Source organism: Stomoxys calcitrans, chromosome 2 (assembly GCF_963082655.1).
Source record: "Stomoxys calcitrans chromosome 2, idStoCalc2.1, whole genome shotgun sequence".
Taxonomy (NCBI): domain Eukaryota; kingdom Metazoa; phylum Arthropoda; class Insecta; order Diptera; family Muscidae; genus Stomoxys; species Stomoxys calcitrans.
In genome coordinates this window covers 65,691,251-65,718,484 of record NC_081553.1, presented here as the reverse complement: position 1 = coordinate 65,718,484, position 27,234 = coordinate 65,691,251, and the positions used below count along the sequence as shown (strand labels likewise).

Here is a 27,234-nt window from a genome sequence, read left to right as displayed (position 1 = left end):
CGGTCCTTTCGTCCATCGGTCCTTTCGTCCATCTGTCCTTTCGTCCATCTGCCATTTCGTCCGTCTGCCATTTCGTCCATCCGTCCAGTCGTCCTTTCATTCAGTTGTTGTTGTAGCAGTGTGTTGTAGACTGATGCGGCTGTTCTTGCTGATGAAGAATCTCAACAGGTCAATCTGGTACGTACAACCGTACTTTCATCCAGTTGTCCTTCCGTCCGTCTGTTCTGTCGTCCATCTGCCAATTCGTCAATCTCTCACTTCAACCGTCGGTTTCTTTGTCCGTCTGTCACCACGTCCGCCTGCCGCTTCATCTGTCTGCCCATTTGTACGTCTGTCCTTTCATTCGTCTATCAACCGGTGCACATGAGAATGGGAAAAATCTATGTTAGGAAAATCTAAGTGCTAGTAACAAAATCCCTAGTTGTTATCTATATCACTCCAAAAAGTCGTTTCATGTCTAGTATTGTGTCCCCATCTAAGAGCAGGTATGGTTATAATACCAAAAGCTTATCTTGACTCCTTCTTCCCACGATCCGGATCTCCCCATAGGACTTTCGTCATGTTCGTTCGTCGCCCACGTCCTTAATTTGAACTGCGTCGATTCAAAAGAGTTAACCAAGATTGGTGGTTAACTTTCTTTGTAAAATCGTCTGTTCTCCCATTCCTTCTTACTCTGCTATTTCTGGTTGCTTGGGCACAGTTCATTGGTAGCTTGTTCTCTAAATAATAGCTGTGTCAGCGATATATAAAATCGGTTTTTTTTTGGTTTAAATCAGTGGTGGGCACACTAACATATATTTTTGCTAGAACCGGTGGCCCCCGGCCTCTCACTGAGTCTCCGCTCGATACCGCTGATTGTCCGCGACTGCCATTGCAGCTACCCGTATGGGGCATTCCACTATCCGCAACCTATGGACGCACCCTATAGCTCGCAGCTAAGCTTCTCGTGACAGCAATGGACACCACACAGACACAGGACCTCAATGTTTCATCTTGTGTGGTGCTCACAGTTATACCATGCCGGGGGTGATGGGGCGGTGATACTATGTAGTGTAGAGGGATCGTTGTGATGATGATTTACTGATTTTATCGCCTCTGGAGCATATTATTATTAATTTGACTTAAGGAATATTTGTAAATATCTCATTATTCTATTATTAACGTTATTTGTTTTTTTTTTTCTTTTTTTAGGTAAGTTACAATTTTATAGAAGTAAAAATTCATTTTGCAGGTAATTTATATGCACATATCATAAAATATTTGAAATAAGTGGTGTAAGAAGAATTTCTGATTTTACTGATGTACTACGTATTACTTTTTTCTAAATTTGGTTTAAACATTGGCAATAAAGTTTGCGATTTCCCAAGAGGTTGGTTGTGGTTTCCGTTTTCCTATGATAATGGCTGAAATGACGCCTTGATCGAAATTTTGCAGCATGACTTCCCTTATTGCATCCAACATCTATGTCCCTCGAATCCCAGCAAAACCATAGTTAGTTTTTTTTTAATCTCGTCGAAGTTTTCCTACCTAGGGTATGGCCCCAATATAAATCCCTGGGTGGCTCCTGAGGTTATTTGCATATTTTCTGTGCCTTGGACCGTGTCATAGATTAGTACCCGATGTTATAGGTAGTTCTTAATATTCTCACCAAAAAACCTAGGTGCATCTATTGTAAGATCAGCCCTAGGGCTTGATTCACATCTGACCAACACAGGCTGTTAAAGGCATTGTTGATGGGTAGGGTCGCTACTAATACGATCGACCTTGTAAAGTGACTGACATCCTATGTCATTTGCACTCTGTCTACCACATCTTTAAGAGCTCCTAATGTCGACTTTTTGGACCAAAATCCGTACTGTATTTTGAAGAGACCTCCTGCAGCTCTAATGACTTCATTAAGTCTTGGCTTATTGAGACGCTCAAGTAGTTTGCCAGCTGTGTCTAGCATGTACAGTAGGTTAGGCCGATTAGTAAAAAAAATATCGTAATGGGCCCTTTGCGTTTCTGATTCTTAGGATTGTACTGAGCAAAAAAGTCTACCAGCCCTTGCGTCTACGGTGAAAATCGAGCCTCCAAATTTCGATTTGCATATTGCCCACTCCATGGAAAATGCCGCGAAATCCGTACTTGGGTACCGCAAGCCTCCTCCAAGAAACCCATGGTACGACCAAGAGTGTCGAGATGCTACTGAAGACAAGAATGCGGCATATAGAGCAACCCTGCAATTAGTAGCAACGCGCCAGATGGAGGAGAGGTATCGGGAGAAAAGGAGAGAGGAAAAACGTCTATTGCGCAGAAAGAAAAAGGAAATGGAAAGACGTGAGTGTGAGCGAATTAAAATGTACAGGAGTCAGAATGAAGTTCGGAAATTCTAACAAAGAGTTAAACATCAAACCTATGGCAAATCATCCTGCAGAGACAAAGAAGGGCATCTGGTAACTGACACAGATAATATGCTGAGGATATGGAAAGAACATTTTACCCAACTGCTAGTGTCCGACGTTGGCGGAATGTGCCAACTACAGAGAAATAAGTCTCCTCCCTATTGTCTCCTGGATTTACCAAGTCTAAAGCCGCATTGATAGGGTCCAATTATCTCATTGACTTTGGGTTTTAATCTTTCACACAGTACGCTCAAGAGTATCTTGTATGCGATGGGGAGGAGACTTATTCCTCTGTAGTTGGCATATTCCGCCTTGTCTCCTTTCTTGTGTACGGGACATAGTATGCTGAGGTTCCAATCATCGGGTATGCGTTCTTCTAGCCAGATTCCGCAGATAAGCTGATGCATACGCCTTATCAGCGTGTCGCTCACCGATCTTAAAAAGTTCAGCGGGTAACCCGTCGGCTCCTGATGCCTTGTTGTTCTTTAGTCGGGTCATAGTATGCTGAGATTTCAATCATCGTCTATGCGTTCTTCTAGCCAAATTGCGCAGATAAGCTGATGCATACGCCTTATCAGCGTGTCGCTCACCGGTCTTTAATAGTTCAGAGGGTAACCCGTCGGCTCTTGTTGTCTTGTTGTTCTTTAGTCGGGTCATAGTATGCTGAGGTTCCAATCATCGGTTATGCGTTCTTCTAGCCAGATTGCGCAGATAAGCTGATGCATACGCCTTATCAGCGTGTCGCTCTCTGGTCTTCAATAGTTCAGCGGGTAACCCGTCGGCTCTTGCTGCCTGGTTGTTCTTTATGCTGAGATTCCAATCATCGGTTATGCGTTCTTCTAGCCAGATTGCGCAGATAAGCTGATGCATACGCCTTATCAGCGTGTCGCTCACCGGTCTTAAATAGTTCAGCGGGTAACCCGTCTGCTCTTGCTGCCTTGTTGTTGTTTTGTCGGGTCATAGTATGCTGAGATTCCAATCATCGGTTATGCGTTCTTTTAGCCAAATTGCGCAGATAAGCCGATGCATACGCCTCATCAGCATGTCGCTCTCTGGTCTTCAATAGTTCAGAGGGTAACCCTTCGGCTTTTGCTGCCTTGTTGTTCTTTAGTCGGGTCATAGTATGCTGAGATTCCAACCATCGGTTATGCGTTCTTCTAGCCAGATTGCGCAGATAAGGTGATGCATACGCCTTATCGGTCTTTAATAGTTCAGCGAGTAACCCATCGGCTCTTGCAGCCTTGTTGTCGGGTCACTGCTATTTTTGATTTGATTTTTTTTTTAATATATTCAGAAGCCTAAAAGACGTGTGCTTATTACAAAAATTGGTTTTTTGAGTTTTCACGACTTTATTCATCTTCATTTGTTATCCCTACATTTGTTCACATTTAATTGTCCTCTAGGGATTTTCAAACGTCAAACATTCCTACAAACAATCGGAATCCCTCTCGCTCATTCAATTGTTATCGAGATATTTAAATGTCAGTCTTTTTCTTTTTTTCTTTTTTTTTCCACGCCAATTGATCTGCACATCCACACTTGATAATTGGATGAATATATCAAATTCAAAAGATTCCTAGCCGCTGTCTACGCCCATCTGCCAAGGGTGAGGGGGGGGAAGAGGCATAGCTCAAGCAAATCCCATCAGGGAATAGATTAAAAATACCTTAGTGAATGCATATCTCATCAAATGGGAAGCGTACATATATCCTAATCACGTTGTATTATTGACGGTGCATGTCCTTGATGTTCCTGCCAACATCAAAGGCTATTATATCATGGAAATAGTGATGGTGTGTTGGTGTGTGTATGCGCTGTTCTATACACATTCTCTCTAGGCATTAGCAAATGATGAGCGGAAAATATGTGAGAGGAAATGCTGTGTTTTTTTTTTGCCTCGTCTTTATATTTCCTTTGTTATTTGGTGTTTGTCAGTTGTTTGAGGTGGGGGCGGGGCGAGGGGAAATAGTCTCCATGAAATGACAGACAGCTGTTAAATCTCCGGATGATTTAGGTTTATCGCACACAAAAGCAAGAAAGTTTTATATCATGGGTGTATGTAGGACTGTCTGTCTGTCTGTCTGCTCCCATAAAGCTACTCATGGACACTAAGCATGTGTCTATGCAAGTGTCTGTGTGTGTGTGTTTGTGTGTTTTTATGTAGAGGATTATAAATGTTTCTATTTTCCACTAGAGCATTAATATGCGTGAATTGTTTTGCACGAAGAAAAATAAATTAGAATGTCAACATCAATTAAGTGCTTGTCCAAAGTACCAAACAAATTTTCCGTGAAAGCTAAAAAATTATTAAAAATTTACCAAAAATCACAATGTGAAAAACATTTTTCTCAAAAAACAAAAATTATACACAAAAAATTTGGATTTTCCCTAAAGGAAAAATGTCACTGAAATCCCTTCTGAGGGAGTGTCTAAAGACACACTTAAAGATGTGTTCGATGGGCAAGAAGTAGATTAAGGCCTTCTCTGGAATGGCGGGGTCGGCAATGTTTGGTTGCCGGGCCATAATGGAGTAAGGGGGAGGGGACCGGAGGGGACGAAAGGGTATAAAGGTCTGCCCATAGTAAAATTGGTAAATGTGGAATTATTCAGAGCGAAGCAATCCAGGTTAAGGACGACGATTTCCCCATGGGGGGATCCGGAATGTGAAAAGACGTGGCTATTACCGAGAGGAATCAGAAAGGAGGTAAGACCGCTCTTATGTCGCATAGGTGCGACATGTGACAGAGTATGTAGGGCATGTAGGGAAGATGGGATATTATAACGGCTTTTGAAACTAGCAAATTGTGGCAGTCGTTTGCACATACGATTCCAGTCTTCATAGGCGCGGATCGAATACGATTAAAATATAACATTGCTTGAAAAAATGCTTTATTTTTGGCTCATTTTTTTTATTTTAGTTGCTTAAAACAATAATAAAGGACAAGCAAACGAAATTATGAAAATAATTTCGAGTTTCTTTCCCGGCATCTCTTCTTAGGCAAAAAAGGATATAAGAAAAGATTTGCTCTGCTATTAGAGCGATATCAAGATATGGTCCGGTTGGACCACAATTAAATTATATGTTGGAGAGCTGTGTAAAATGTCAGCCAATTTGAGTAGGAATTGCTCCCTTTGGGGGCTCAAGAAGTAAACTAGAGAGATCGATTTATATGGGAGCTGTATCGAGCTATAGACCGATTGAGAGCATAATAAACACGTATGTTGATGGTCATGAAAAGATGCGTCGTACAAAATTTTAGGCAAATAGGATAATAATTGCGACCTCTAGAGGCTCAAGAAGTCAAGATCCCAGATCGGTTTATATGGCAGCTATATCGGGTTATGAACCGATTTGAACCTTATTTGACACACTTATTGAAAGTAAGAATAAAATACGTCATGCAATATTTCAGCAAAATCGGATAGCAATTGCGACCTCTAGAAGCTCAAGAAGTCAAGACCCAAGATCGGTTTATATGACAGCTATATCAAAACTTGGACCGATTAAAACCATACTTAGCGTAGTTGGTGGAAGTGCTACCAAAACACTACGTGCAAAATTTCAGACGAGAATTGCGCCCTCTAGAGGCTCAAGAATATAAGACCCAAGGTCGGTTTATATGGCAGCTATATCAGGTTATGAACCGATTTGAACCATACTTAGCACAGTTGTGGGATATCATAAAACACGTCGTGCAAAATTTAATTCCAATCGGATAAGAATTGCGCACTCTAGAGCCTCAAGAAGTTAAGACCCAAGATCGGTTTATATGACAGCTATATCAGGTTATGGACCGATTTGAACCATACTTGGCACAGTTATTGGATATCATAACAAAACACGTAGTGCAAAATTTAATTCCAATCGGATAAGAATTGCCCACTCTAGAGGCTCAAGAAGTCAAAACCCAAGATCGGTTTATATGGCAGCCATATCAGGTTATCAACCGATTTGAACCATACTTGGCACAGTTATTGGATATCATAACAAAACAAGTCGTGCGAAATTTCATTCCAATCGGATAAGAATTGCGCACTCTAGAGCCTCAAGAAGTCAAGACCCAAGATCGGTTTATATGGCAGCTATATCATGTTATGGACCGATTTGAACCCAACTTAGCACACTTATTGGATATCATAACAAAACACGTCGTGCAAAATTTCATCGCAATCGGATAAGAATGGCGCACTCTAGAGGCTCAAGAAGTCAAGACCCAAGATCGGTTTATATGGCAGCTATATCAAAACATAGACCGATATGGCCCATTTACAATACCAACCGACCTACACTAATAAGAAGTATTTGTGCAAAATTTCAAGCGGCTAGCTTTCCTCCTTCAGAAGTAAGCGTGCTTTCGACAGACAGACGGACATGGCTAGATCGACATAAAATGTCGCGACGATCAAGAATATATATACACTATGGGGTCTCAGACGAATATTTCGAGTAGTTACAAACAGAATGACCAAATTAGTATACCCCCCATCCTATGATGGAGGGTATAAAAAAAAGAGCATTATGCCAAATGAGAGATATGGAATCTACTTCAGCTTATAGTCTGATTTACAAAATACTAATCATGGATGTTGGAAGTCATAACAACACACTCCTCCACTCCACACTGCAAATTTTAAGCCAAATCGGATAACAGTTGCGGCTTCCAGAGACTTACGATGCCAAATCGGGACTGATTTCGATCGTACTTGGCACGTTTCAGAGAAGTCCTTTCAAAATAACCTTGAGTGCCTAATTTCAGCCAAATCGGACAACAACGTCGACTTCTAGCGGCTTTATGCAAATCGGACCCGAGGCTGAACCGAGCCCATTGGCAATCCCCAACGACCTAAGTCAACAAGAAGTCCTTGTGCAAAATATAAAGCGGACATATTAATTCGTTCGCCCGCTAGCGTGATTTCCACCAATCGGTGCGGCAAGTAACCTAAGTATCTGTGCAATATTTCAAGCGGCTAGCTATACGCGTTCCACCGCTATCGTGATTTCGGCAGACATACGGACGGACGGGCATGGCTAGATCGACTGAGAATGTCGATAAAATCCAGTATACCCCTTCCTATGGTGGTGGACATGAAAAACACTATGTCTCAGGAATGGGGCCACCGATTTAAACGAATATTGGTGTCAAATCGGTGGTAGTTAAGAGGAAAATACAAGCCATCCTTTGGATCCGGTTATGCATTTAGCAGTTTATGGAGTTTTGAAGCGCCGTCAACCAGACTACAACAGACCATATAGCATTATAGGTGTGACAACTTCAGTATATACCCAATGCATGACGCGTGGTCTAAGCCCTTCCCCAATGAAGTATATCTCTTAGAGTGCTGGGAAACCTTCCCCTAACCCCAATTGCCATCAGCATACGCGACCACTTTTACGCCTTTTTCTTCCAGAGACAATTTTTAATGGCTATATTCCAAAGTAGAGGAGACAGCACACCTCTTTGAGGTGTTCCTCTGCTGCCCCATCTTTTTGGATCTACAGATCCCAAGCCTGCCCTAATGCATCTCTTAGTTAGTAAGTTATTAATAATATTTCTTGCGGTAGAGTTAATGCCTAGAAAATCCAACTTCTTCATGATTGACGTTGGTTTTGATATTATTGAAAGCACCTTCAATGTCAAGAAATGTTACCATTGTATATTCCTTGACATCGTGAGAACCCTCTATTGTGGATTTGCCCTTACCCAGAAGCATGCTGGTGCCTAAGATATGTTTCTATCAACCTCTCAAGAGTCTTCAGCATAAAGGATGACAGACTAATAGGACGAAAATGTTTTGCCTTCCTGTGGTAGGGTTTTCCTGCTTTCGGAATGAAAATGACCTTCGTGTCCCTCCCTCCCACGGGTATATATGATATACTGATACAAGCAGAGTATATCTCCCTGAGCCAAGGAGCCAATCTATAAGACACAGCTTGTAATTCAACCGGTGATACATCATCAGTGTCTGACGAATTAAAAAAGTCGAAACTTCTTATCGCTCAAAGGGTTTTTTTACTCAAATACAATTTCCCTTATAACCTCCGACAAATGCATACCAGTGACAACCTCTTCTGGCGCCCCGTTATCCGCTAGAGAATTTCCCGGGAAATGTGTATCAACGAGTGGTTCTAGTGTTTCCTCGCTTGACATTGTCCATACATTCTCTGACTTCTGAGTGCATCCCACCGTAATAGGTCTCGAGGACAGAATCTTCCTTAGCCTAGAGGCCTCAGATGTATCCTCCACGGATCTGCTGAATTCTACCCAGGACTTTTTCTGAGGCTTTCTCAGCTCGCCCTTATATTTGCTTAACTCATCCTTATAGATATCCCAATCATGTGGTGCTCTTGTGGCTTTTGCTCTGTTGAAGAGTTTTCTGCAGTCCTTCCTTAGACCAACCAGCGCTGGGGTCCTCTACAGACAAAATTTTATTGAATTTTTAGTAAAAAAGAAAAAAAAAAAATATGGGCTCAACCGGGATTTGAACCCGGGACCTCTCGCACCCAAAGCGAGAATCATACCCCTAGACCATTGAGCCTCATGTCATAAAGCTCTAAGATATTCATGACATACCTATCTATTGAGTGTTTTATTTGCCTAGTAAAATAACTAAACAACACCAAACAATCTCAAGAAAGGCCTTGTCAAACGCATAGTCATGGTGTTATTAATAGACTTTGAACTTGCTATCCAATGGTTGCACCAGATGCAATGGTCTTGTCGGCAGATGTTTTTTTAACAGGCTAACATACAACACACTTGTGTCAATATACACATATCGTGTGAATAACTCATAAGGTGGAGTAGTAATATTGGGTTGCCCAAAAAGTAATTGCGGATTTTTTTAAAGAAAGTAAATGCATTTTTAATAAAACTTAGAATGAACTTTAATCAAATATACTTTTTTTATTCTTTTTTTCTAAAGCAAGCTAAAAGTAACAGATGATAACTGACAGAAGAAAGAATGCAATTACAGAGTCACAAGCTGTGAAAAAATTTGTCAACGCCGACTATATGAAAAATCCGCAATTACTTTTTGGGCAACCTACTATTTTTAATGTTTTTTTAGTAAACCTAAATGAGAATGAATAGAGAATTCAACTGAATTTTAATATTCAATGATTTTTATATTCGGTCATTTCTATACCCTCCACTATGGGGTGGGGGTATACTTATTTCGTCTTTCTGTTTGTAACTCCTCAAAATATTCGTCTTTGACCGCAAAGCGTATTCGTGATCGTCGTGACATTTTAAGCCGATCTAGCCATGTCCGTCCGTCCGACCATCTGCCCGTCTGTCTGTAGCAAATTTTTGAAGGAGTAAAGCTAGCCGCTTGAAATTTTGCACAAATACTTTTTGTTAGTGTAGATCGGTTGGCATTGTAAATGGGCCACATCGGTCCATGTTTTGATATAGCTGCCATATATAGCGATCTTGGGTCTTGACATTTTGAGCCTCTAGAGGACGCAATTCTCATCCGATTTGACTGCAATTTTGCGCAAGGTGTTTTGGTATCACTTCCAACAACTGCGTCAAGTATAGTTCAAATCGGTCCATGTTTTGATATAGCTGCCATATAAACCGATCTTGGGTCTTGACTTCTTGAGCCGCTAGAGGGCGCAATTCTCGTCCAATTTGACTAAAATTTTGCACGTAGTGTTTTGGTATCACTTTCAACAACTGTGCTGAGTATGATTCAAATCGGTTCATAATCTGGTATAGCTGTCATGTAAACCGATCTTGGATCTTGACTTCATGAGCCACTAGAGAGCGCAATTCTTAACCGATTTGGCTGAAATTTTGCATGAGGTATTTTGTTATGATTTCCCATAACTATGCTTAGCATGGCGAAAATCGGTGCATAACCTGATATAGCTGCCATATAAACCGATCTTGAATCTTGACTTCATGAGCCACTAGAGGGCGTAATTCTTATCCGATTTGGCTGAAATTTTGCATGACGTGTTTTGATATTACTTTTAACAACTGGTTCAAATCGGTCCATAACCTGATATAGCAGCCACATGAACCATTCTGGGGCATTGAGTCTCTGGAGGGCGCAATTTTATTCGATTTGGCTGAAATTTTGTACAACGGCTTCTCCCAAGACCTTCAATGTTCGTGTCAAATGTGGTCTGAATCGGTCTATAGCCTGATACAGCTCCCCTATAAACCGGCTCTCCCTATTTTACTTCTTGAGCCCTTAAAGGGCGCAATTCTTATTCGATTTGGATGAAATTTTACACAATGACTTCTACTATGAAAAGCCAGCAAATTTGTCCGGTTTGGTGCATGTGCCCTAAAAACTAAGAATATAGAGCTATACTGTCTTGAAGACCCAAATTGTGTTGGCGAGCAAATACGTCCTACTTGGGGGTTGTTATGGTGGTGGAAAGTCCCCTAGTCAGTTGGTCCTGAATATTGATGTCAGATTCATGATCTACTCTCAAATACCATTTTTGGGGAAGGGGTGGACCCCCAGAACGTTTGTACCAAATTAGGATGTCAGATTCGTATTTTACTCGCAAATACTTTTCATTAGAGTCCCATATTGCCATGGTCGGTAAATATGTCCGATTTAGGGGTGTTTTGGAAGTTGAGGTGGTACCCCAAACACTTGGTCCGACAATTGGATATCAGATTCGTATCCTACACTCAAATACCTTTTATTTAAGCCCCATATTGCCATGGCCAGTAAATAAGTCCTGTTTGGCGGGTGTTTTGGGAAAGGGGTAAACCCCCAGAAACTTAGTTTAGTCCCAATTTGGATACCAGATTCGTATTTTACTCGCAAATACTTTTCATTTGAGTCCCATATTGCCATGGTCGGTAAAAATGTCCGATTTAAGGGTGTTTTGGGGGTTGGGGTGGTACCCCAAACACTTGGTCCGACATTTGGATATCAGATACGTTTTCTTATCTTAAATGCCTTTCATTTGAGTCCCATATTGTCGTGATTGGTGCATATATACATATGGCAGGTTTCGGGGTTGGGACGCCCTCCTAGGTACCCCATCCGAAAATTGGATCCCAAATTTTTGTTTGTTGGTTACTATAAGAGAGCACACAAAATTTCGCTTAAATCGCACCACCCATCTCCGAGATCTGGCGTTTCTGAAAACTAGGGTAAGGGGGAGGGTCCGCTCCCCCTTCAGATATTAACAAAATGTAGTACCCTATTTTCGTTACGGGATTATTATGCACCATCAGTGAAAATTTCAAGAAAATTGGATCAGCCGTTTGTGAGTCTATAAGGAACACACAAGCAAACAAAACAAAAACTAACCTACAAAAAAACCAAAGAGAGATAGACCCATTGATATACCGATCGACTCAGAATCACTTCCTGATTCCATTTAGATATGTCCGTCTGTCTATCTGTCCGTCTGTCCATATTCATTTGTGTACAAACTACAGATTGCAATTTTCATCTGGTCTTCAAATTTGGTGTGGGCGTGTTTTTCAGCCTATAGACGAAGCCTATTGAAATTGGGAAAAATCGGTTCAGATTTAGATATAGCTCCCATATATATGTTCGTCCGATTTGCAGTAATACTGCAATAAAATGGTCATTTGTTAACCGATTTTCTCCAAATTTGACAGGAAGGATTTTCTTATGACTCCCGACATTACAGGTGAATTTCATGGAAATCGGTTCAGATTTAGATATAGCTCCCATATATATATACGTCCGATTTGCAGTAATACTGCAATAAAATGGTCATTTGTTAACCGATTTTCACGAAATTTGACAGGAAGGATTTTCTCATAACTCTCAGCATTACAGGTAAATTTCATATAAATCGGTTCAGATTTGGATATAACTCCCATATATATGTTCGTCCGATTTGCAGTAATACTGCAATAAAATGGTCATTTGTTAATCGATCCTCTCAAAATTTGGCTGGAAGGATTTTCTTATGACTCCCGACATCACAGGTGAATTTCATGGAAATCGGTTCATATTTAGATATAGCTCCCATATATATGTTCGTCCGATTTGCAGTAACAATGCAATAAAAAGGTAATTTTTTATCCGATTCTCTTGAAATTAGGTAGGAAGGATTTTCTCTTGACTCTCGACGTAACTGATGAATTTCACAGAAGTCGGTTCAGTATTAGTTATAGTTGCCATATATATATTCGTCAGATTTTGGGTAATTTCCCATATTGTTGTCATTTGTCAACCGTAGTTTTTACAGTTTGAACATATTTTTGCTCGCCGAGGTCCATCAAATATGGTTCAGAATTGGATATAGCCCCCACATTGTACTTATAGGGTAGGTGTAGGGTATTGTACAGTCGGCACCGACCGACTTTTGCCCTTCCTTACTAGTTATATATAAGAATTATCTAAATTTATAACAAAAAGTTGATGGGCTCAACCGGGATTTGAACCCGGGACCTCTCGCACCCAAAGCGAGAATCATACCCCTAGACCATTGAGCCTTGTGATAGGTGTCATTGCATTTCTTGTTATTCTATATTTAGATATGACAGCATTTATCATAATGGCCCTTGCCATTTTCATTTGTTTTGAGGTACTCGTATTTAAGTGCCTTTCTTTGCATAAAGTTGACACAAATTTTTCCATTAAACATGAAAATGATTTTACATTAATGGAATCGAAGACAGTAAAGCGTAAAACTTTGGATGCGAAAAGTGCAAGGGAAAAGTGTCATATTTTATGTCTTACTCTTATTTTTTCATGTTTTCATGTTCAACTGAGAAATGAGAATGAAGTAAAAAATTTGGATTAAAAAAAAAAAAAACAAACGAAATCTTAAAATTTTATTAAAAACTTAAAATTTTACCAAAACTTTTAAAATTTTATTAAAAATTTAAAAAATCATTAAATTTTTTTCGTTATAGAAAATTTTATTAGAACGTACTTTTAAAAAAAAATACTATTAAAAATTTTATTTTTGGTAAATATTTCATTAAACTTTGCCTTTAGTGCTAATTTTGTTGAAAAACAATTTTGTCTTTATAGAAATGTTTTCAAAATTTCTTTTATGAAAAAAAAAAAAAATCATCTTCCCCACATGCCCTAAACATGCTATCACTTGCCGCACCGATAAGTGAGCTCTTAGTCCTGCATAAGTGAGCTCTTAGTCCTATGTGTCCCGTCATGATACCAATACCTATACTGACCTCCTTCTTACATCCTTACAGTAATAGCCTCGTGTTCTCAAGATCTGGATCTCACCATACGATTTTCGTCGTCCTACCGACCGTCTCGCTGTCCCACAGGGTTACATGCGTATTCATCGCCCACGCTCTAAACTCGGGCTGCGGCGATCCGAAAGGCTTTGGGTTAGCCAAGTTTATTGACGGCAGTTCTCTGGCCTTCCTGGCAAATCGTCTGCCCTCTCATTCCCCCTTATTCCGTTATGGCCGGGCACCCAAACGATGCGGATTTTGCCATCCTCAGAGAAGGCGTTAATCTCCTACTTAAATCTCGCTGTACCACAGGGTTGCATGAGCATTCATTCAGGCTTTGGGTTAACCAAGTGTATTGAAGGCATTTCTCTGGCCTTCACCGCCAAATCATCTGCCCTTTTATTCCCCTTAATCTGTTATGGCGCGGCACCCAAGCGATGTGGATTTTGCCATCCTCAGAGACGGCGTTAATCCTAATTCCAAAACTGCGTGATCTTACCCTCCTGCCCTTATGGCAATTTTACTGTCCGTAAAGATGCTCACACTCGACGTCCTCGCATTAGCACCACACCACCTCACACATTCCGTGATCGCCCAGATCTCCGCCTGCAGTACCGTATTATGGTCAAATGTAAATTTTGCCCATGAACATTCCACTAGGGAACAGGGGCAAATTTCTCACATATCAATGAGTGCAGTCCGATTCAAGTTTAAGTTCAATGATAAGGGGCCTCCTTTTTATAGGCGAGTCCAAACGACGTGTCGACACCTTTGGAGAGAAGTTTTACATTGCATATTACCTCACAAATGTTGCTAGCATTAGGAGGGGAAAACCACCGCTGAAAATTTTTCTGATGGTCTCGGCAGGACTCAAACCCAGGCATTCAGCGTCATAGGCGGACATGCTAACCTCTGCGCTACGGTGGCCTCAAGCAATCTATGACAGATATCAGACCCTGGGTTCTCAATGTAGACCCCTAGGCCCCTCTGTCCTCTAGCTTTGATCCATCCATATAACATGATCTTTAGATGGCAATACTAGAGACCCGTCAATCCAAGATTGTGCCGCTGGCAGCAGTACCTCGCACTTGACCTCAAGGTTCATCTCATGCATCCGATCGGAAACCTCTTTCCTGCCTTCCAGGTTTCCTATCGTTGCTCCGATTTTACCGCGATGGCATGAGCTGCACCCATCCTCCCTCCATTATCCCATCGCCTTAAGTCTCATGGCTGCAGTGGCTGCCTCACACTTAATCTGTATGTCAATGGGTCGGATGTCTAGAATAGTCTCCAGTGCCTTAGTGGGCGTGGTCCTCATGGCTCCGTCTATGCCAAGACAACATGTTCTCTGAACCTGTTGTATGGTCCTTATGTTGCACTTTTTCTCCATAGCAGTCCACCAAACTACTGAGGCGTAAGTAAGTATTGGTCTAATCACGCTCCTGTAGAGCCAGTGGACTATTCTAGAATTCAGGCCCCATTTCGATGAGCCTTCTTCCCCATCTGTGAGCCTTCTCAATACGCTCCTGAATGTGACACTTCCAATTCAGTTTCCTGTCCAAGATCACACCTAAGTATTTGACCTTGTCAGATATCAAAATCATCTTATTGAGGACACGTGGTGCGTTAAATTGGCCCATCTTCGTCTTCCTCGTGAACAGGCATATTTCAGTCTTCTTTGGGACCCATTGAGACCCCTGGGTCTAGCCCAGTCATATGTCATATGCAAGACTCTTTCGGCCCTTCTGCATAGCTGGTTCCGAACTTTTCCCTTAGAAGCGTTATGACAAAGTCTGCGTAGCAGACGGGCTCAAATTCCTCCTCAGTCAGCATCCGTAAGCGGTCATTAATTGTGGGTGACCACCTATCACGATAAAATGTCCCCTGTGGCGTGCCTTGTGCCACTTTCTCCCTTATATTTATGCCATGGGACACACAATTTATCCACCTGTTCCTTATCATATGGTTTTTGGTGGCTCGGAAGCCGAGTAATAAGCGTGCTGGGATTGCCATTGAGAGGGTCGTTGGTTCGATTCCCAACAGAGGTCTTGGTCTGTCGCTACTGCGGTATCATAATGACTGTCACTCTAACCTAAACTAGCATATGGTTTATCCAGTCTCTAAGGACCGGGTCCACCTGGTACTGGTCTAAGGATTGGATCAGTGTGTCGGTCCGCACATTGTTAAAAGCCCCCTCGATGTCAATGCATACCGCCAGTGTGTACGCTTGGCATCGAAAAATTCTTTTATTTCATGCACAACCTCGTGCAGGGCCCTTATATTTAGACTTAAATAAAATTTTATCCACAGAAATTTGAAATTTTGTTCTTTGAGAAAAATTTTATTCAAACTTACCTTTAGAGAAAATTTTCTTAAAACTGTAACTCCCAGAAAATTTTTAAAAGTTTTATCCTAAAAAATTTTTTAAAAAATTTTAAATTTGTTGCAATTGCCCTCTATTTTCAAAAGAAAGCCTTTTATCATTCATATCCTAGTAACCTGTCATATGACCCACATTTCTGTGAAAATACTTCTCTTAAAATAAATCTCTGCTTTTCCCCACCCCCCAAACTCCACTGATGTATGACAGACTGTCGCTAAACTGGCATTTAAAATGTCACAACATTTGCTCCTGTTTTCAATGAAAACAAAAAACACAAAAACAAAAATCGTGTACCCTGAACCTCACATCATTTATCTACATCGTTTTAGGTATGTTTTGTGGTGTGATAGATATCTGTCAAGGTGTCACGTGTGGGTTTTGTTGTGTTTTCTTCCGCTTTGCACAGCATATAACAACACCCACACAACCCCGCAGGGGATGTGATATATTATTGTCCCACAGTGTGAGCTGTTTATGATTACTTAGCTAATTTTTGATAAAAACTTTAAAGCTTTTGATTTGTGATGCTTGTGGTGTGGAGGAAACGTTTTGCATTGAATTCAGCCTCAAAAGCCACCGACCGACCCAGTGACTCGGATGTGCAACCACAGACGAACATACATACACACATACATATGTATGCACATCTTATACAGCATCCACATCGTTATTAGTAAAAGTTTAATGTTATGGTAATGGCTTTGATAATCTCACTTTGGCACACATGTACATAATACATGCATGAGTGATAGACAGAGTTGCCATACAATAAAATAAAATAAAATAAAATAAAATAAAATAAAATAAAATAAAATAAAATAAAATAAAATAAAATAAAATAAAATAAAATAAAATAAAATAAAATAAAATAAAATAAAATAAAATAAAATAAAATAAAATAAAATAAAATAAAATAAAATAAAATAAAATAAAATAAAATAAAATAAAATAAAATAAAATAAAATAAAATAAAATAAAATAAAATAAAATAAAATAAAATAAAATAAAACAACATACAATAAAATAAAATAAAACAAAATAAAATAAAATAAAATAAAATGAAATGAAATAAAATAAAATAAAATAAAATAAAATAAAATAAAATAAAATGAAATGAAATAAAATAAAATAAAATAAAATAAAATAAAATAAAATAAAATAAAATTAAATTAAATTAAATTAAATAAAATAAAATAAAATAAAATAAAATAAAATAAAATAAAATAAAATAAAATAAAATAAAATAAAATAAAATAAAATAAAATAAAATAAAATAAAATAAAATAAAATAAAATAAAATAAAATAAAATAAAATAAAATAAAATAAAATAAAATAAAATAAAATAAAATAAAATAAAATAAAATAAAATAAAATAAAATAAAATAAAATAAAATAAAATAAAATAAAATAAAATAAAATAAAATAAAATAAAATAAAATAAAATAAAATAAAACAACATACAATAAAATAAAATAAAACAAAATAAAATAAAATAAAATAAAATAAAATAAAATGATAAAAAGTAAAATGAAATAATAATAATAAAATAAAATGAAATAAAATAAAATAAAATAAAATAAAATAAAATAAAATAAAATAAAATAAAATAAAATAAAATAAAATAAAATAAAATAAAATAAAATAAAATAAAATAAAATAATATAAAATAAAATAAAATAAAATAAAATAAGCCCCTGGAAGCCTCATTTTTTATCCGATTTGGCTGAAATTTCGCAAATAAAATAAAATTAAAAAAATAAAAAAAAATAAAATAAAATAAAAAAAAAATAATAAAATAAAATAAAATAAAATAAGCCCCTGGAAGCCTCATTTTTCATCCGATTTGGCTGAAATTTCGCACATGGTGTTCTGTTATGGCTTCCAACAACTATACAAAGTACGGTCAAAATCTGTCAAGAACCTCATATAGCTCCCATATAAACCTATCTTCCGATTTGACTTCTTGAGCCCCTGGAAGCCGCAATTTTTTCCGATTTGGCTGCAATTTCGCTCATAGTGTTATATTATGACTTCAAACCGCTGTGCGAAGTATGGTCCAAATCGGCCTATAACCTGATATAGCTCCCATATAAACCGATCTCTCGATTTGACTTCTTGAACCCCTGGAAGCCTCAATTTTCATTCGATTTGGCTGAAATTTTGCTCATAGTGTTATGACTTCTAATCTCTGTGCCAAGTATGGTCCAAATCGGTCTAGAACCGAATATAGTTCCCATATAAACCGATCTCGTTAGAATTCAGTCAAACCACGATTTTGCGTTCCGTTTTCGTGTCAGCTGACAAAATGTGAAGTTTCAACAAATTTCAAAACCAAAAATGTGTATTTAGAAATCTGCTAGTCCTATTCTATTATTACTTTGTGTAATTTTTTACAATTTATTGTTAATGGTTGAATGGATTGTCCGCTATGAAGAGGTGAGTTCACTCGGATACTAGTCTGGTCCATTGTGATACGTTAGTGAGAAAAAATGTGTGGGCCAAAAAGAAAAGTGAAAACAATGTATGTGAAAAAAGGTGAAATTACAGGAAAATCTCTCCTCGAACCCAAGTTCTTGAAGGTCGCCAACAATACACAAAAATCCAGATTTTCGCAGACTGTAAGTATCTTCCCAGATTCTTTTGTGGCTATAGATATGACACAGACTATTGCGTGAAAAAATGTACACCTGCCCTGCAGACTCACCGACGAACCGATGTTGTGTGTCTCGGAGCAAAACCTTCAATCCATTCCGTGACTCCATTTTGGAGCCCGACCTTTCCATGTCGCTCATCGTCGACAGAAGTTTGCCTCGTATCACTAGAACGACGTTGTCCGCAAATACGATCATTTTCACGTCATCCCTTTTGAGATCCAACAAGATTTTGTTTATCACTAGTTTCCAGAAAATCGGCGAGAAACCCCTTCCCTGAAGCGTTCCTCTTTTCACCCACCTTCTGAACACACTATCTCCGAAGTCCGCGTTGAAAATCCTGCCACGTAGCATGACGTCCGACACTATTTCCACGTTGTCGACTTCTCGTACCACTACTTCTCCTCCGTCCTGCCTTGGAGGATGCATGCCTTTTAGGTATGCATGAAGTTCTCCGGCGCCATTCCCTCCCTTACATCCATGTCTACATTGTCAATAATATTATTTTGTTTGAAATGTCAAATGCTACGTTTTGTAAAAAGCATAATTGCCTCTTAACATTACACTTGCCGCACCGTTTTATATAAGTGAGCTCATAGTCCTATGTGTCCCGTTATGATACCAAAAGCTATACTGACCTCATTCTTACATCCTTTCAGTAAAAGCCTCGTGTTCTCACGATCTGGATCCCACCATAGGATTTTCGTCGTCCTACCGACCGTCTCGCTGTTCCACAGGGTTACATGCGTATTCATCGCCCACGCCCTAAACTCGGGCTGCGTCGACCCGAAAGGCTTCGGGTTAACCAAGTTTATCGACGGCAGTCCTCTGGCCTTCACCGTCCAATCGTCTACCCTTTCATTCCCCTCTTACTCCATTATGGCCCGGCATCCAAACGATGCGAATTTTGCCATCCTCAGTGAAAGTGTTAAACTCCTTCTTACACTGCATGACTGTTCGTGAGATTATCGACCTCATTGTTATTGCCCTTATGGCAATTTTACTGTCCGTAAAGATGTTCTCACTCGACATCCTGGCGTTAGCACAACACCACCTCACGCATTCAGTGATCGCCCGGTTCTCCGCCTGTAGGACCGTATTATGGCCAAGCAGTCTAAAACAGATCTCAGTCCCTGCGTTCTCAATGTAGACCCTCAGGCCCACTCTGTCCTCTAGCTTTGATCCATCCGTGTAATATGATCTTCCACATGGCAATACAAGGGTTCTGTCAATCCAAGACTACCGCTGGCAGCAGTGCCTCGCACTCGACCTCAAGGTTCATCTCAGGTATCCGATCGGAAACCTCTTCTCTTCCTTCCAGGTTTCCTATCGTCGCCTCGATGATACTGCGATGGCATGAGCTTCTCCCATCCTCTATCCATTCTCCCATCGCCTTAAGTCTCATAGCCCCAGTGGCTGTATCACACGTAATCTATATGTCAATGGGTTGAATATCTAGAATAGTCGCCAGTGCCCTAGTGGGCGAGGTGCTCATCGCTCCGCTTATGCCAAGACAACATGTTCCCTGAACCTGTTGTATGGTTCTTATGTTGCACTTTTACTCCATAGCAGTCCACCAAACTACTGAGGCGTAAGTAAGGGCGCCCCTGTAGCCAAGTTGGTAGCGTGCTTGGATTTTCAGTACAGGGGTCGTGGTTTCGATTCCCGCCAAAAGCCTTGGTCTGTAGCTACTGTGATATCACAATCGACCTACAATTGTCTGAGTGAGTCTGTAAAGGACTGCCATTCTTATTCTTCTCCATAGCAGTCCACCAAACTACTGAGGCGTAAGTAAGGGCGCCCCTGTAGCCGAGTTGGTAGCGTGCCTGGATTACCAGCGCAGGGGCCGTGGGTTCGATTCCCGCCAGAAGCCTTGGTCTGTAGCTACTGTGGTATCACAATGGACTTACAATTGTCTAAGTGAGTCTGTAAAGGACTGCCACTCTTACCTAACCTAACCCTTAGTAAGTATGGGTCTAATCACTCTCCTGTAGTGCCCTTGTAGACCCCATTTCGAGCCTATGGTCCGTCTACATAGTGCCCAACATTTGGGAGCCTTCTCAGTGTACTTCTGAATGTCACACTCCCATTTCAGTTTCCTGTCCAAGATCACACCTCAGTATTTAAACTTGTCAGATATCGAAATCGTTTTATTTAGGAAACGTTGGTGTGTTAAAGCCAGTAGAGCTAGGAGACTATCCTCGATTTCAGGCCCCATTTCGAGCCTATGGTCCGTCTACATAGTGCCCAACATCTGTGAGCCTTCTTCGTACGCTCCTGAATGTGACACTTCTAATTCGGTTTCCTGTTCAAGATGACACCTAAGTGTTTGACCTTCTCAGATATCGAAATCGTTTTTTTTTTTTAAGGAAACGTCCTTCGCCCTCCTCGTGAACAGGCATATTTCATAAATTTCTTAACATACTTCGAAGATCTGCCCTTTTTGGGAAATGGAGTAGCAGTTCACACTATGGGTGGCCAACATCTGTGAGCCTTCTCCGTACGCTCTTGAATGTGACACTTCTAATTCGGTTTCCTGTTCAAGATGACACCTAGGTGTTTGACCTTCTCAGATATCGAAATCATTTTTTTAAAAGGAAACGTCCTTCGCCCTCCTCGTGAACAGGCATATTTCATAAATTTCTTAACATACTTCGAAGATCTGACCTTTTTGGAAAATGGAGTAGCAGTCCACACTATGGGTGGCCACGGGACACTAGGCCTTAATTTTAGCATGACATTTGCATTTCCCTGCCAAATACGCTTTATTTTAGGGCCTCATGGACCTGACTTGAAGTTTATATACATATGACAAGTTCCATCCAGTAACTTATGCATCATATTGGCAACACTGTCCGAAGTACATATTCTCCCACACATTCATTCTCTCTCTCTCTCTCTCTCCTATCTGCTGTTTGACACTGGCAAAGTGGTACTTGTTGTTGTCCTTGGCATTATTGTTTTTGTTTTGCTTCTGTTGCTGTTGCTGTAAAATGAAAACATGTTCGTTTTATTGGTTTCTAAGCCACATCATCGGAACCCATCAACCAAAATTCATTACATCTTCTGTTCTTAGTGTATCTGTGGAGGAGTGTGAGTTCAAAAAGAGGGGAAGGGGGGGCGCTACTGATACTAAGCAACAACATCTTCTTCCTTCTTACACATGTGTTTGTTGGTGTTGGTGTTTTGTCTCTAAGAGCAATTGTTTGGGTTGACGAGGTTAGTCGATTGGTTGGTTCGTTGGTCGGTTGTTAGATCTGTCGGTCATTTGCTTGCTTTAGCTCTGTTCTTTGAAGTGTTTTCGTTTGAATGGGGGCATATGTGGCACATATGGTTTGTTGTTGTTGTTGTTGTTGTTATGGTTGTCTTAAGTATTATTACATTTTGGTGTACTTGTTGTTTGTGTTGTATTGCTGTTTGTTGTCATATTGTTCAGATGCTGTTGTTGCCAATGGTGGTGGTGTTGTTGTTGTTGTTGTTGCTTTTATTGCTATTGTTGCTAACACACATAAAAGCAATAAAAACAAATAATTTGCCTCTTATGTTATTAAAAACTGTTACAGCATGGCGAGAGAGAGAGAGAGAGAAAAGGCAAACAGCAATCATTTGACCAAGAGTAGGAGAAGGCGTGGGAAATAGAAATACCACATAGTGGGCATTTGATATTGAATGAAATGTTCGTAAGGGCGTTTCTTGTAGAACCAACTTCACAAAAATCCCATAAAGTGACCACACTTGAAGGAAGGCAGCTTTGTAAACTGACCTGATTCTTGAAACTAAGAAAGAACTCTTAAGGAAACAATTTTCTTTATCGATTTTACATTACGTTATATGCAGATTGAGTTATTAGGGTCCGGAGAGAGAGAAAAAAAAATTTTAAATAATTTTTTTAATCTCTTTAATGTTGTTGACCAACGAAAGTTGCTTCAAAGGGCGACTAGTTTCTTGTGAGTTGAAATTGCATGGAATAGAGGGCAAGTAATTGAACATTTTAAGAAAGTTTAAAATGAGAAAATGCTATTACAAGACTGTGGTTTAGAAGTTTCACAACTAGATGCTGTTCATTGTGGTAGATTTGGGAGAAAACCATAACCAAGATTTTTTTTCAAAGAAATTTAAATTGATTTTTCGCTTCAATAATTTAACGAGAATTTACAAAGGCATGTCATTATCATTTTTATTGGTTTGCCCAAAAAGTAATTGCGGATTTTCTAAAAGAAAGTAAATGCATTTTTAATAAAACTTAGAATGAACTTTAATCAAATATACTTTTTTACACTTTTTTTCTAAAGCAAGCTAAAAGTAACAGCTGATAACTGACAAAAGAAAGAATGCAATTACAGAGTCACAAGCTGTGAAAAAATTTGTCAACGCCGACTGTATGAAAAATCCGCAATTACTTTTTGGGCAACCCAATATTTGAAAAATAATTAAAAATAAATTGTCTAAATTTGTAACCCTTCAAAATGAGAGTTAGACAAAGGCTAAACGTCCACATAACAAAACTCGGTAATTTAAGAAACTTCGTTAGAAATGTTTAAATTGTAGGAAACTCAATGAATAACTGAAAATTATCCCATAACTGGGTAAAGACCATGTTAAAGATCTATGTTGCAGACTTTTCCAAGTGCTAAACACCCTTCCTGGAATTGTCTCTTCCATGTTAGTGCCCCAAGTTAGTAAGAACTTTGGAAAATTATATGTCTACCACAAAGTTTTTCATTTCTACCATCCTCTTCCACCTAGCCCCCAGCTCTAGTCTTGGTGTTCAATTATGTGGTTTCTGCTACACAGCAAATATTTATCAAATGTGGCAACGATTGTTCCAATATTGTTAGGCCACAGTCATAACACCTAACAAATGTGAGATGTATTTTTTGTTGTTGTTGTTGTTTAACAACACAACAAGACTCGTGGGCAGAATAACAGCATCATGACAAATCGAAGGGACATGGTGGTGTATGCTCTGCGTGAGTTTCAAGTCTATCGGCAGCAGTTATTGTTTGAAAAGTAATCATCGTGATTTTTCAATAAACAATAAAAATGGAAAAAGGAAAGAAACGCAGATGTTTTTTTTTTCTTCATCGTTGAGGTCCTGCCAACAAGGAGAAAATGGAAAATATAACAAAAACAACAAATTTGGAAATGTCAAATAAGAGGGGCAAAGTAAAGACCAACCTTAATACCAGCAACAGCATTCTTGGCACCACAGTCAATTCCATTCATCACAGCCAGGGAGCCAGTCACCATCATTAACATTAAAAGCCTCAAAACGACGGGGGTTAGGGAATGGTGGAATGGCAAGGCAAGGCGAGGGTATTGGCTTAAGCAGTTTTACCCAATTACGTTGTCTTTAAATTTGTTTATTATTTAGGTATACAAGGATACGCACTACCAAACATACAGACTCAGTTAGGTTTGTTTGTGTATTCATGCATTTTTTAGGTTCTACAACAATGGAAAACTCGCTGTAGTGTTGCCATAGTTGAGTATTTCTTTTTCTAGAATATTTCTCTGAAGTAAATTTGTTTTAGTTTTTTTTTTTTTTTAAATAAAAAAATGTTTTTTTATTGGGTTGCCCAAAAAGTAATTGCGGATTTTTCATATAGTCGGCGTTGACAAATTTTTTCACAGCTTGTGACTCTGTAATTGCATTCTTTCTTCTTGCAGTTATCAGCTGTTACTTTTAGCTTGCTTTAGAAAAAAAGTGTAAAAAAGTATATTTGATTAAAGTTCATTCTAAGTTTTATTAAAAATGCATTTACTTTCTTTTAAAAAATCCGCAATTACTTTTTGGGTAACCCAATATTTTTTTTTTGTACATTGTATTCCCGGTCGACACGGGATAACTATAAGCACTACACAGACTGAAACTTTGAGCTCCGACTTGTGTGGTGTCCATCGTTATCACTGGAAGCTTAGTTGAAAGCTATCAGGCACGTCCACAGTTTGCGGATGGTGGAAAGCTCCGTTTTTATGTGGAATAGCTGCAAATGCGGGCAGTCAGCGCTTTTCGAGAGGAGAGTCTCAGTGAGGTGGCACTGGCTCTTAATTAAATACTGAGAGCCAATGATACTCGAGATGACAAGGCGAGTTATTGGCGCCTTCAAATAATCAGTGACCAACATCAGCGTCTGTTCCCATGTTAGGGGCGGCTGGGGGCGAGTGTCGGATCTTGGAGCAAGCGCGTCTAGCCACAACGAGGGATACATGTGCAATCCCACAAAACCCATGAGGTTGGGGCGCTGGGCCTGTAACCCGCCCCCGGAAAACTATGAGAACGACCATGAAAAACTAAGGAATAGAAAAACGGACCCCTCCCAACGTTGACGACCCACGCAAACGAAAAAAGGACCATGATATGCGGATCTGCACCTGGAATGTCCGCACTCTTTATAGAGAAGGTGCAGTATACACGCTGGCGGATGTACAAGGTAGATATTTCCGCCTTATGGGAAGTGCGATGGACTGGGAATGGTGCCACTACAACACCAAACTGTGACGAACTATGCTATCGCTGCCATAACACGAGACATGAATTTGACTGTGGATTTATGGTTAGTCGGAGACTGAAACATCTTGTCTCCAGCTTTACTCCTATGCATGAGAGGCTGGCCACAATCCGCATAAAAGCCAAGTTCTTCAACATCAGACTTATTTGTGCCCATGCCCCGACGGAAGACAAAGACGAGCAGACCAAAAATATTTTCTACGAAGGCCTAGAGATATTAAAATTTTTCTGTGAGATTTTAATGCGAAGATAGGGAAGGAAGTCATTTTTGGTCCAACAGTCGGAGAGTTTAGCCTCCACGAGATAACGTCCAGTAATGGGTTGAGGCTGATTGGTTTCGCCGCGACAAAAAACATGGTAGTTAGTAGACCCGCTGATAAGGCGCATGCATCAGCTGATCTGCCCAATCTGGCTAGAAGAACCCATACCCGATGATTGTAACCTCAGCATACTATGTCCATTACACAAGAAAGGAGACAAGACGGCCAACTGCAGAGGAATAAGGCTCCTCCCCATCGCATACAAGATACTCTCGTTCGTACTTTGTGAAAGATTATAACATAAAGTCGATGAGATAATTGGGCCCTATCAATGCGGCTTTAGATGTGGTAAATCCACCCTGGACCAGATATTCACACTGCGCCAAATCCTGGAAATGACTCGAGAAGGACAAATCAACACCTACCATCTATTGTTGACTACAAAGCCGCTTTCGATATCCATTTAAGATCAAAGATATTTCAAGTCATGTCTGATTTTGGTATCCCTGCAAAATTAATAAGACTCTGCAGGATGACACTTACTGGTACGCGTTCCTCAATAAGAATAGGTAAGAATCTCTCCGAATCATTTAATACCAAACGCAGTTTCAGACAAGGAGACAGCCTATCGTGTGATCTCTTTGATATCCTGCTGGAGAAGATTATACGAGATGCAGATGTGAATAGATATGGCACACTAATCACAAGAGAACACATGCTACTCGCCTATAGATATTATAGGTCGGTCATCGGAAGTTGTAACTGCAGCCTTTGAAAGAATCGAAAGAGAGTCGGTGAAAATGGGTCTGTCAATAAATTGAGATAAGACGAAATGGATGGTTTCAACTCCCAAAAAGCCTTGCACAACAGAGCAGATAAAGAAAATGGAGAAAGTTGGGAACCAAAACTTTGAGACAGTCAGTGACTTTATCTACCTCAGCACCGCCGTAACCGAAACGAATGACACCAGTTTTGAGATTAAGCGAAGAGTATTACTGGCGCAAACAGATGCTACTATGGACTAAGTAAGCTGTTTAGAAACAAGGCCACCCCTCGACAGACGAAGATTACATTATACAAGACACTGATACTACCCGTGCTGTTATATGGATCTGAAGCATGGGTAATTGTGAAAGCAGATAAGGCAGTGTTTGGAGCATTTGAGAGAAAGATTCTTCGTAAAATATATGGACCAGTTTGCGTTAACGGAAAATATAGGCGACGTATAAACCACGAGCTGTTTGAGTTTTATGACGACGATAGCATAGTAACACCCATCAAAATACAACGGCTGCGTTGGCTAGGTCATGTTGTCAGAATGGATGAAGAAGCTTCAGCAAGGAAGTCTTTTGAAGGCATACACGGTGGTACTCGCAAACCGGAAAGACCAAAAGCCCGATGGAAAGATCAAGTGGTGGGAGACAATTCGAAACTTGGTGTCAGAGATTTTAGAATGAGCGCAGAAGATCGAGGCGCTTGGAACGCTATTCAACGTTCGGCAAGTGGAACAAATACTCTGTCATAGCCAATTAAAGTAAAGAAATTTTATTTTATTTTATTTCAATTTGCAAATGCAAATTTTACCCATGAACATTCCACTCAGGTACAAGGGCAAACTTCTCACATATCAATGAGTGCAGTCCGATTCAAGTTTAAGCTCAATGATGAGGGGCCTCCTATTTATAGCCGAGTCCGAACGGCGTGCACCAGTGCGACATCTCTTTGGAGAGAAGTTTTACATAGCACCTCACAAGTGTGGCCAGCATTAGGAGGGGAAAACCAACGCTGAAAATTTTTTTGATGGTCTCGCCAGGATTCGAACGCAGGCTTTCAGCGTCATAGGCGGACATGCTAACCTCTGCGCTACGGTGTCAATTTATGT

The 27,234-nt window shown here is 39.8% G+C and overlaps 1 protein-coding gene and 2 non-coding genes across 6 annotated transcripts in view; 1 reads left to right on the top strand and 2 right to left on the bottom strand.

Moving 5' to 3' along the window:
* LOC106092199 (patj homolog) overlaps window positions 1–27,234 on the top strand; it is a 364,103-nt gene that overhangs the window by 67,722 nt on the left and 269,147 nt on the right. The gene's annotated exons all lie outside the window — the stretch shown is intronic.
* On the bottom strand, window positions 8,850–8,921 carry Trnap-ugg (transfer RNA proline (anticodon UGG)). The gene has a single exon. It is a non-coding gene; the product is annotated as a tRNA-Pro (tRNA).
* Trnap-ugg (transfer RNA proline (anticodon UGG)) lies at window positions 12,761–12,832 on the bottom strand. Its single transcript has one exon. It is a non-coding gene; the product is annotated as a tRNA-Pro (tRNA).